General features: G+C 48.7%; 1 long non-coding RNA gene across 1 annotated transcript; it reads left to right on the top strand.

Annotated features, from left to right (window-relative positions):
• Window positions 1–588: 588 nt before the first annotated feature.
• Window positions 589–11,765, top strand: LOC123384201. The gene is made up of 3 exons (XR_006594919.1): window positions 589–1,729; window positions 11,053–11,160; window positions 11,678–11,765. It is a non-coding gene; the product is annotated as an uncharacterized LOC123384201 (long non-coding RNA).
• The last annotated feature ends 423 nt before the right edge of the window (window positions 11,766–12,188 follow it).

Raw genomic sequence — 12,188 nt, 5'->3', positions numbered from 1 at the left:
TATGAATTGCCACTCATTCAACTAATTTTGAATAAACTCTGTCTGAAAAGGGATGTTCTCCTTGAAGAAGTGTTCCTAAACAGAATTGTCCATTTCTTTTTGTTCCTAGTCAAGTTGCTTTTTGAAGAGAAGAATCTTGCGTCCTACCCAAAAGGGTCCAGCCTTTGGAGTTTGCAGCCCTGCTGGCTGACCCTTCCAGTCCTTCTGATGACGCAGTATAAAGTGTCAGGACCAAGTTCCAGTGCTTTCTGCCAGATGAGACCAGGCTGCTGGATTCAATTAGAGCTGTCAGCCTGGCCAACAGGGTGTGCATTGTTATTTATGCACTGAAGTACCCTGATAATTAAACTCATTCAAAGTCACAATGATTGGTTACTTAAGAGGCCCCAGTAATCATAAGTGAGGACGGTAATTTGAATGTACGTCACACTGTTTGGCTTGGAAGTGCAGCACAGTTTGTTGCAAGAAGGGCAAAGGAAAAAAAATGTTCATGTGTAAGAGGCAGAGCAGGAAGTGGGGCAAACCCTTCTGTGATCCCAAAGGTACCCCGAGGCATATCCTGACGACATGTCCTACCTATCATTCTCTTGGTAGGACAAAGAGGGTGCACCAAGCCCTAAGAGCCCAGGTGAAGGCCTCCAGGAGACAAGATGCTAGGCCATCGCTGAAGATGTCAACCTTGGCTGGACCTCACCTCTTCCGTGGCCTACCTTCCAGCCCTGGCCACCAGCCCCACTGGCTGCAGAGACCACTGGATGTGATGCTCTGGCAGCAAGCTCTTCAAATCCCACCTCTTCCACTGACTAGCTGGGTCACCATTGGCTAGTTGCTTAGCCTCTTTGAGCCTCAGTTTCTTTATCTACAAAAATGGGGATAACGGTGGCTATCCTATCAATTTTACTAAAAATTATGTGAGAGAGTGTTGATAAAGCACTGGCTTAGTACCAGGCCTATAGCAAATGCCAAACCCGTGTCATGGTTGTTGGTGTTATTGGAGGCTTGCTGTGGGTGGAAGCGAACTCATCGGTGCTCCCTGGTTGTGCTGCTGTCTCCTCCCCTTTGTCCTCTGGCATCCTGTCTTCTGTACCAATTGGCTCCCTCCCTCCATTCATGGCAAAATTTGAGCTCATTTCTCTCTTGCCTTTCAGTTTAAAAACTTGGCTTGCATTCTTCCCAGGAACAGAACAAATGGGCCTGTGCTTACAGGGGCTAAAGGATTCTGATAGGAAAGTTCCTCAGGATCTTGGGGCAAGGTCAGGAAAGGTTGCCTTCTTATCTCAGTGCTTGGAAATTGGCATAAGCAAGAACAGGTGAGGGGAGGGACTTGGCCACTTTTTAAATGGAAGGGACAGTTGTTCCACTTGTGAGCGGTGAGTTCTTGGTAAAATGGTGTTAGCTTTCTGAGGCCTGGGTGGTTGTGGCTGAGGCAGCTCTTTGTCTACCACAGACGCATTCTCTCCCTTCTGCCCTTCCCTGGTGAGAGGTGCCTGTATAGCCAGAAATCCCTCGTCCTGGCTGTACTTTGTTGAAATGCAGCCATATGACTCTCTCTAAAGGGATGTGAGTGGCAGTGATGTGTGCCACTTCTGAGCAGAGGCTCTCTCTTTCCATTGGCAGGAAACAAAGGACTCCCAGGTGCTGAGGGATGGCGGGACCACAAAAACAGAAGGTGCCTATTCAACATGTAGAGGAAAGCCACCTGTCAACTAGGAACACTTGTGTTGGCCTTGTAAGTGAGTGAGGAATATATTCCAATTGGGTAAAGAGAGTGAAAATGTGGGGTTTGTTGTAGCAGACAGTATTATTATAACTAATAAGGCCATCATATGTAAAGTGGTTGTACTGGGTTGAAGTGCTCCACAAATCCAGGCTGCAAATACCCCATTCATTGATTTATTCATCTGTCCATTTGTAAAAGCAAATATTTATTTATTAATTTAGAGTGTGTGTGTGTGTGTGTGCGCACGCGTGCACATGGGGGAGGGGCAGAGAGTGAGGGAGAGACAGAGAGAGTCCCAAGCAGGCTCTGAGCTGCCAGCACAGAGCCTGATGTGGGGCTCAAACTCATGAACCGTGAGACCTTGACCTGAGCTGAAATCAAGAGTCAGACGCTTGACCAACTGAGCTACCCAGGCAGCCCTGCAAATATTTATTGAGCACCTGTTCTTTTTTTTTTTTTTAATTTTTTAACGTTTGTTTATTTTTGAGACAGAGAGAGACAGAGCACGAATGGGGGAGGGTCAGAGAGAGGGAGGGAGACACAGAATCCGAAACAGGCTCCAGGCTCTGAGCTGTCAGCACAGAGCCCAACGCGGGGCTCGAACTCATGGACCGCGAGATCATGACCTGAGCCGAAGTCAGCTGCTTAACCGACTGAGCCACCCAGGCGCCCCATATTGAGCACCTGTTCTAAGGTCGTGTTCTGAGAGCTGGAAGTACTACAATGAACAAGACAGACAACAATGAGCAAGACAGACACATGCCATGCTCTTACGAGGAACTTATAGTTTGTTTGGAGAGAACGCAAACAAGTAAACTGATGACGAAAGTAACTTTAGAAAATGTTAAGGGCTACCAAGAAAGCCAAACAGGGTGAGGTGATGGGAAATAGTGATATTTTGGTAGGAGGGTTAGGAGAGTTCTCTCTGAGGAGGTGGCATGTGAGCTGGGACCTGGCTGGGGACAGTCATCATCTCCTTTCCTTCTTCCCGCATCTTTGATGCTTCATCCCTACCATTTTACTTGCCCTTCTAAGACCATGCACTTTCCTGCCCCCATGCTACCGAGCAGTCTTCTCATCCTGTGAACTGCTTCTCCTTGTAGACCCTGCCCCCAGGAGATGGATGCTTAGGCAGAAGCAACAGTTCCCTTCTATCCATGTGCCCGCCTCTCCGACAGCCAGCTGTGTTGTATTCTATTTGTTTTTTTATGCATCGATTTCCCGCAGTAGCCTGTGACCTCTTGCTCATTCATCTTTGTATTTTAGACTATTGCACAGTGCTGGGCACACAGCGGGGTTCACTGAATGTTTGTGGGTTTGATTTAAGTATAAAACCACCAGAAATGATTATTTAGTTCTGTCAGGAGCCTGCATAATGCATTGTGTTTTGAAAGCGGCTTTTGTTTAGTCTCGGTGTCTAGAACACCAGCCCCTTTAACTGTGTGCATATGGCGACTGAGCCAATTTCAATTAGTATGTGCATAAATACTCATATTTCTCAGACACAAGTCAGAATCTTTGTTTTCTTGTTTCTTTTCTTTTTCTGGTTGCAAAACACATCTTCTCTAGCTCTTGGTTAACCTGACAACACTTCCTCAGGTTGACAAAACAGTCCATTGGCTCCTTGATGAGGGGGGCATGAGGGTTTGGGGGTAGGGGTAGGATGAGGTGCATTTCCATCTGTGAAGGCCTAGACTTTGATGTTCCCTCTTCAAACTCTAGTCAGACTGGAGACCAGAGATGCATGGGTGAAGATAAAACCATATTTGGGGAATCTTCTCTTCTGTTTAAGATAAAGGTCATCCTGTTGTCATTTCCTGGGGGACCTGTTGCAGGAAGGTGGGGAGGAAGAGAGGAGAGCTCCTATTTGGTGAGAACTCTGGTTCTAAAATGTCCTAGGTGTACAAAATGCCAACAAGACAGGTCAACACTGTGGTGTTATTTATGCTTCAGAGTCCCCCATGGATCAGGGCGGGGCTAGACTTGACCCCAAACCCCATCCTTACTGGGGTCTTCTCCTTCCCTCCTGCCTTACAGGCTTCTCCTGAGCACATCGCATCAATGCCTCCCATTTGTCTGAATCCTTGTCATAGGCTCTGCTTCCAGGGGCACTCACCCCCAGGTATCTATTCAATGCCAGGTGCCACAGCCAGCCTTCACAACCAAGCCTTGAGGAAGGAATGACCCACACTGCCCCCTGGACACAGGCTTCCAGGCTTCTGTAAACCCATTTACTGCTTTGGGGACGCAACTGGCCAGAGCTTAATATTCACTGGGCTACATCTTGCTAGTGAGTGAGGTTATTGCATGCCAGTGAGCCAGGTGTCCGTTCTGCCTGCCACTGGGAGGTAGGGACTGGCTATCAAGGCCCACATGGCTGGTGGGGTCTGTTCTGAAGACCTGGTCATATCTTTCCTTCCGTGGGGTAGCATGCTCATCCCAAAATACAAATCTGGGGGCAGGAGGTAGGGGGCCTCCCTCGGACTTTGGACTTGACTTGTCTGTGCTCTTCCGTACTGCCTTTCCTAGAGACCTTTGCACTCAGTCATTGTACATATGCCTGCCTATTCACGCAGCCAGGATTCTGTGTCTTATCTGTTTGTGGATCCTCAAGTGACTGGTTTCTCAGCAGAAACCTAGAGGGAGAAGAGGAATGAGTGGTAGAGTTTAAGCACCAAAACCCTATCCTGAACACCTGACAAAGCCTACAAAATCAGTATGATTTCCCATTGGATGACTAATTAAGCCTGACTAACTGAGGCTTAGGAAGTTTAGATGGCCTGAGGATGTAATTAATATTGTCTGAGCTGGGATTTGAACCTGGGATTGCCCGGTTCCAAAGCTCAGGTTTTTTCACCCACACTAGAGGTTGATAAACTACAGGTAAGATTCTGTGTTATTGGAACACAGCCATGCCTATCCATTATGCTATGTTATGGCTGCCCGTCTCCTACAGCAGCAGAGATAAGTGGGTACAACTGCGACCATATGACTCATACAGCCTGGAGTATTTGCTATCTGGACCATTACAGATTGTCAACCCCTGGTTTACACTCTACTCCCTTAGGGAGTGTTCTTTCTATAATCCAAGAACCCCAAGACACTGAGGGGGTGGAAAGATACCTGATCTTAAAATCAGAAGATCTTGGGTACCATTCTGGCTGTGCAACCCTAGCCAGGTCTCGATCTTCTCCTAGCCTTGGTTTATTCATCTATAAAATGGAGATAAGAACAGCCACAATATAGTTTCATTTTGCAGATCAAATAAAGTAACAATGGTAATTGATGATTTTAGTTAAAGATTACTGAGTGCTTACTCTGTGCCAAGTATGTGCATACAGGCATGATCTCTCTGATCCTTACAAGTGTCCAGCACATAGTAGACATATAACAAGAAGTTGTTGAAGGGATAAGGGAGGTACTCTTATTCCCACTTCTCAGATAAGGAAACTGAGGCTCAGAGATGTGACATAACTTCCTCAGGGCTTGGCTGCCTGTAACAGTAGAAGCTGTTGGGTTCAGGGCAGGCACAAGGTGGGAAGGGTCACGAAGGGCAGTGTTGTCATGCTGGGGACACGGTGTTTCTCCTGCCAAGAAGACCCGTGATCTTTGGGGCTGGTCTCCACTGTGGGAAGGGAAGATTGTGTTCCTCTCGGCTTCGCCTCCTTGGTGGAAATTCTGCAATTTAATCAGATTCTATTCTGTCCTCTTCATTTCCCCCTGCATTTTCTAGTGACTGGGATTGTCAGCAAACCCATCATCTTCTTGTTGATGCGCGTCAGCAAAACAGAGATTAGCTGCTTCAGGAAAGTGAGCACTTGGGAGTCATAATTATGAGAATTGCTTTTAGTTTTGGGTCCATTTGAATGAGTTTGAACCACACGCGAGCCAGACTGCATGCTTGAAAACCTTTCTAGTTGTGGCACTGGTTATCTTGGTTGTGTGAGATGTGGAACAGTCACTCCACCTTCACAGGGCAGGTAAAACCACCTCTATTCACCTGCTGCTCCTTATCCAGGTGCACACTTGGAGATGGATAAATAGAATTCCTGAGAATTGCTCAGTAATGTTGTGGCTTCACTGAGGAAAGCATTTTGGTTCTAGGAAAAGGGAAAGGAATTGAGTTGATTGAGGGAAAGATCATTGTCTTAGTTTGGGTTTCCCTGGAAGCAGACTCTGAGACACGGATTGGAACGCAAGGGCCCTATTTGGGACCGGATTCCAGGAAACACCATAAGAAACACCGAGAGGTGAGACGGGGGAGGGAAGGAAATGTATACAGGATGTGTTCTCAAGCAGATTGCCACCACGGGCAAATGAAGATTAATTTCACTGGGAGCTCTGAGAGTCAGAGCAGTAACACACTTCCAAGTTATCTTCTCAAAGGATGAGGGAGCTGGGTATTTGCAGACGAATTCCCATCGGTCGCTAGTTGAGGTCTGACATTATTAATTCCCTTTGTTGGAAGACCGCACAGATAGAAGTTGGTTGGCATGCCCTGAGATGGTATGGCTCAAGGGGATATGGTGGGGGCACGTACAGATTCTGCTACAGGCTCTGGCTCTGAAATCGGACTGCCTGAGTTCAGCCCTCAGGTTCTTCTTCCTATTTGCTGTGTGACCTTGGGCAAGTTACTTAACCTCTATAGTCTTTATCTGCCAGATGAGCAATGTTCATTTAGTAGGTGATGGTGAACATGAAAAGAGAGAAGCCATGCAAGACACTTACAGGGCCCCTGGCACAAGGTAAAAACTCAGGAGCTTTTAACTATTATTATTAATTAGTCTACTGAAATTGAACGGGGAATAGTCAGACATAGATGTTATGGGGTAAAAGGGAAAGGAGCGAAGAGTCAAGGCAGTTTCCAAGAGCTATGGGATGTAGAATAAAATAATTAATAAGGAAAGCCCTAGGGACCAGTCCTTAAAGTGGCCAGAAAGTGGGTTGTTTTGAGAATGGTGGACAGGAAGTAGCCATGGAAGAAAGGGTGTTGGAGTCAGGCCACATTCAGCTCAAATATATTCTTTCTTCTGCCTAAAATTTGGAGATCTCTACACCCCCTTCTGCTGATAGGGATGTGGAGTCTCACTGCAGAACCCCACCTCCACAACCTCTTGTGTTGCATGGAGCCACAGCAGTGATTGGGGACACAATCATTTGCAGCAGCAACTGGAACACAGAAGTCATTTTACTCTAGAACTTCAAAGCTATGAAACTGAACTACAAAGATAACAACTTGTCTGCAGTAGATGGCATTGCATGTATAGTGTGGCTTGGGGCCACTGTGAACATGTAAACTCTTCAGCTACCTTTCAGGTCTTAGCTTGCTTGTAGTAAGGTCTTCTGTACCATTGGTGATGCCCATGTAGCTTGAATCAAAAGCTTCTGTACCCATGAACTTGTAGCAAACTGACCAGTATGCTAGGGGATGACATCTAGGATGATGGGAAACAGCTGGGATGCGGGTCATAACCGTGGTAACAATGGGTAACATTTACTGAAAGTTTTCCATGTGTCCAGTCGTGTGCAAAATGCTTCCCCACTTTTTTCTTCTCCCAACAGTTGGAGGGAAGGGTCTCTTCTAGGACATCCTGCACACCTCCCTTCCATAGGGCATATTAAGATGACCTCTCTCTGTACCCAGTGGCTTTCTCGGGGGCCTTTTCTCCCTCTGGCCTTTCTCACAAGCCCCGAGGAGCATTCTGAGTTGTTGGACTGGAGAGGGAGGAGGCATTCTCTTCACCCAGCTTTGTGTCCTGCTCTCTTTCCCAAAGAGCGCATGTGCTGCACTGGGGGAGAACCGCTGGCTCATTGTCCTGGGCAAAGCCTAGGCAGTCGGAGGACCATTTTGTCTCTGGGTTCAGCAACCCTCCTAGTGGTTAGCAGACAGCAGCATAATGGCCAGCCAGTGTGAAACTGTGCAAATTGCCTCATAAATAACTCGTAATGCACAAGCAACAGGGAGAGACTGTAGCGTATGGATAAATGACTCCCTGCCATTTCGGGGTATTAAACCAGGGCTAATCTGGACCTCTCCATGGGGATTCATTAACTGCTATGGGTTTCCTGCATGCAGACCTGCTGGGACATGGGCACGTCGCTTGGCACTTCTCTCGATGTTGTGGTGGGGGCAACATACTTCTGGGCAGGGCCACTAGGAGGGGAGAGTAATCGGTACCTTTAACAAACAAGCTGCGGTGGGGGAGCCGTGCGGGAGCAGTACATTTTCTCTGGAGAACTCACTTTCTGAGGAAGTCTCTTCTTTGTGGGGTAGAGAAAAACATAATAATAACAGCTAACATTTATTGGGTGCTTACTCTCTGCCAGACACTGTGCTAAGTTTTCTCATGCATCAGCTCATGTAATTCCTACAAAAATCCTTTTAAGCAGATCCTATTATTTGTCTATTTTTTATAATGGAAGGAACTAAGGCTCACAGAGGCTTTAGGTAATGTAGCCAGTATCTGCTGAGTGTGTTTGTTAGCTTTTGTTATGTTGTGTAACAAATGAACCTGAAATCTCAGTGGTTTAAAATAACGGGATTTTTTTTTTTTTTTTTTTTTTTTTTACTCCTGTCTTATGCCACTCATGGATCACGTGCCCTACTCTATCCGTCTTTATTCCAGGATCCAGGCTGAAAGAGTAGCTCCTATTTGGGATGTGCTATGATTGCGGTAGAAGGAAGCAAGAGTAAGAAAATTGGTGGAGCCAGCCAGGGCTGTTAAAGCTTCTGCTCAGAATTGGGATACATCACTTCTCACATTTCATTGGCTAAAGAAGGTCACATGGCCAAGCCTTCTTTCAATGGGGCAAGGAAGTTTAGTCCTCCCACAGGGAGGTGCTGTTTAATGAAGTGGGGGGGGGGTATTTAATTCTCTTACAGGAAGGCAGAGAATAGAGAATCATGTAATCTACACAGGCGATTGAACTCAGATCTTTGTATTTGTTCTGTTCTTTTAATCTCTGACTTCATGGATTTGGAGCTGAGAGACCTGGGTGTGGGTTGTGGCTCAGCACTGAGAAGCCATGTGACTAAAAGCAGATCTCCTTCCCTCTCTGGGCCTTAGTATTCTTGTCTTAGCTAGATACCCGCAGAAGCAGGGCAGAGACAAAGATTTGAGTGCAAGTGGTTTATTTGGGAGGTGGCCCCAGGAAGCCCCAGTAAAGATGGGAAAGGAAGATAGAAGAAACGAAGTCAGTAAGGTGTGTGGTTATCAAGCAGGCTACCCACAGAGCAGTGGGGACCTAGTTCTGCTGAGAGACAAACCTGGTGGGTGGGTTGGGGGAATACACGCCTCAGAGTTATCTCACCTGAGGCGGGAGGGAGCTGGGCTATTTATGTACCAGCTCCCAGGCCTTCATTAGGTGAGGGCTATTTCTGGGGGCATTTTGAATCTCCTGCAGCCTTAAAAAAAGCCTTTGGGGAGAATTATGTGTTTGAAATAAGCATCCCTTTGTATGCAGAGGTGAGAGCTGAAGTCCCAGTCTATACAGAGAGCAGTGTTGACTAGGAAAGCTTTAAGGGCCCTTCTGCTTTTTGTCACCTGTGTCCATAGCCCTTGCCTGGCACTGGGCCAGGACCTCAGTAATGGGTTGAGTGAGGGGTGATGGGTATTTGCATTCCCCCCCCCCTCCCCCGCCCTCCTGTGCATTACCCTGACCCACTAGCAGCTCTCTTTCTTCCCTTTCCAATGCTTCCTCTCTGCTTTGCAGGATGCTCCGTCTGGCTCTGGCCCGGCAGCCCTTCCCCTTCGAGGCTCTGGCTACCCCCCTTTCTGGGCGCTGCAGCCCTACTGCTCAGCTTGAGCTGAGGGTGCTCTTTCCCCCACATCCCATGCTTTCTACAATCACAGGGAGGCAGCAGCAATGATGTCCTCATTTCCCACTGCCACTTGCAAACCAGGCTCTCCCATTCTATGCAAGATGCTCTTTTGCTCTGAAGCCCTTGCCCTGGCTCTCTCCCAGCCACTTTGCTCTCATCCTCCATTCTCCCCTCCCCCCACACCCCCTACCAAGCTGCATCTCCCTAACGCTGGCTTCCAGCCTGCTTTCCCTGTCTGAGCCATCGTCCGGGGCCTCTCCCTTGTCTACAAGGTTGATGTGTTCCACACCTGGAGTTCTTGCCCTCACATCCCTGCCTAGCTCAGGCCGTCTACACCTCTCTTCAGGACCAGTAAGACAGCCTCCTCACCAGTCTCCTGCTGCGCTCATCCCTGCCTCAATTTTTGCCTTCCTGTTCCTCCCTACTTTGGCTAAAGTGACCTCTCCAAAATATGAGTGGGTAGAGAAGTAAGCAAAGTGTAGTGGTTGAGAATGGGGACTCCAGAGACAGACTGTCTGGATTTAAATCCTGTATCTGCCAGGATTAGGAACTGTGCAAGCTTGGGTAAGCCACTTACCCTCTCTGAGCCTCAGTTTCCTCATCCACCAGCTGGACCTACCTCATAGGATTGTTGCAGTGACAAGTGAGTTAACATCTGTTACGTGCTTAGAACACCACCGGGCGCATAATTCTTACTATGACTTTGCTAAATGAATCAAATCTGAGGATGATATCTTCTCCCTGCTTCTAAACTTCCAGGCTCCCTCCCAGTCACCATAGGGCAGAGTCTGAGCTGACCAGTCTGGCACTTGGGGCCCTGGGTGAATTAGTCTCTTTTGTCAAAATCAGCCCCCTTGCTGCTTTCACCCCACATTTTATGATGAGACTTTGCACATGCTGTTCCCTTTCCTTGGTATGCTGATCCCTGCCTTGTCTACTTGCCTATTTCCTACTGACCTCTCAGGACTGGCTGAGCCAGGGCTGCAGCAGAGTGGAGGGAGGGGGATATACGTGAAGATGGAAGCTGAAGGGCCAGAGGGAGGGACTGAGGGGCTTCCCTGAGGCCCTCACTAGCTCAACCTCCAAGCTTCTTGAGCCTCTCTTCTCCAGGAGCTACTGCCTCTGGCAATTTGAAGTCCTGCCTCAGGCCGCTCCTTGTGGCCCTGGAGGCCTTGTGGGTGTCTCACTGAGCACGGGGTCTGATATTACTTTCCTGACTTCCACATGCCGTGATTGCTGACTCACTCTTAATTCTCTGTCTGGCAAGGCGATACAGCTTAAGACTGTGGGCCTTCAAGCCCTGCTGCCCAGGTTCAAATCCCAGCACTGTCTCTTACAAGCCATATAGCATTAGGCAAGTGACTGAACCTCTCTGTGCTTTAGTTTCCCACTTGTAAAGTGAGCTCATACCTAGGCTGTTATGAGGATCACACCGGGCCGGAGTGTGTGAAGGCACAATGGTGCCTGCTCCAGTAAATATGTTATCAGTGTTTTCCTCTTTCCCCTCCAGTTGGCTGGCCTGAGGCCCTGATGCGAGGCTGACAGTCGGGCACACGGAACCAGACTGAGCATCCGCTTCTTGTCAGGGGGCACTGTGTGGCTGCCGGCTACGTCTCTGGTGAGTGCGCCTGTCTCTGTTCTTTGAAGGGCTTGCTCTGCAGGAGAGATGTCCTTGGGCAAGAAGCAGGTCTGCTAACTCCATCCCCCTCCCCCCAACCCTCGTGCTTCTGCCCACCCTCTCCAAGGCTCTCTCAGAGACTTCACTCCTTGTTCGGCCTCATCAACGCTTTATTATCAAATCCTTTTCCAGCTCTCTGTCCAGAGTCATCATAATTATAATCACTACTGCAATCACATCCAACTTCTTAGCCCCCCACCGAAGCGTGAGAGCATCGGCACTGGCCTAAGAGGCCTGTCTGTCCCACTGCAGCACCCTGGGAACTGCGTGGCTGTCCCCTCCCCATCCGTCCCTCCATATAGTAGTGGTCGTGGGGACTTGTCCTCACTCGTGGAGGTGCCTCCTTTATTCAAACACTCTGTCCCAGACCTCACCACTCTGGGAATAGCATGCCCCCTGGGACAGTGGTGGCCATGGGGCCTTGCCACGCATCCTCAGAGAGGTCTCCTACATTTAGACTCTCCAATCCCAAGTGCACTGCTCCCTGGAGCCCCGTCTGCCCCTGGTGGACCTGCACCGAGGAACGTGGACCAGCATCACACCAGGTGGGGGATGACAGTTTTTCTTGCGTCCTTCTGTGATGCTCTTTTGGCGTTTCTCCTGCTGTTCCTGACATGAGTGCTGCCTGAAAAGTGCTGAGTGAAAGGCAGATGGGGCTGCTGACAGGGGGTGGGGGCCTTCCTGGGGCCTGGGTGGAGGAGGTGAGATCCCTGGGGCAAGAGAACACGTGCTGCCTTCACGTGACAGAAGTGACAGAGTCGGGCGTGCCAACATTTCACAGGGTCTCCAGAGAGCTCCAGGTCTCCAGGGTTTCCACACCGTGAAGTGCTTTGCCTTCTGTTAGAGGCTGAACTCTGTGCCCCCGCGAATTATATGCTGAACTCTTGACCCCCAGGATCTCAGAATGTGGCTGTCTGGAGTAAAGGGCCTTTAAAGGGGTGATGATATTAAAAATGCTTCTTGAGGGT

This window comes from Felis catus, chromosome A3 (assembly GCF_018350175.1).
Source record: "Felis catus isolate Fca126 chromosome A3, F.catus_Fca126_mat1.0, whole genome shotgun sequence".
In the NCBI taxonomy this organism is placed as follows: Eukaryota; Metazoa; Chordata; class Mammalia; order Carnivora; family Felidae; genus Felis; species Felis catus.
Note: the sequence above shows the minus strand (reverse complement) of the source record. Positions and strands in the feature narration are given on the sequence as shown.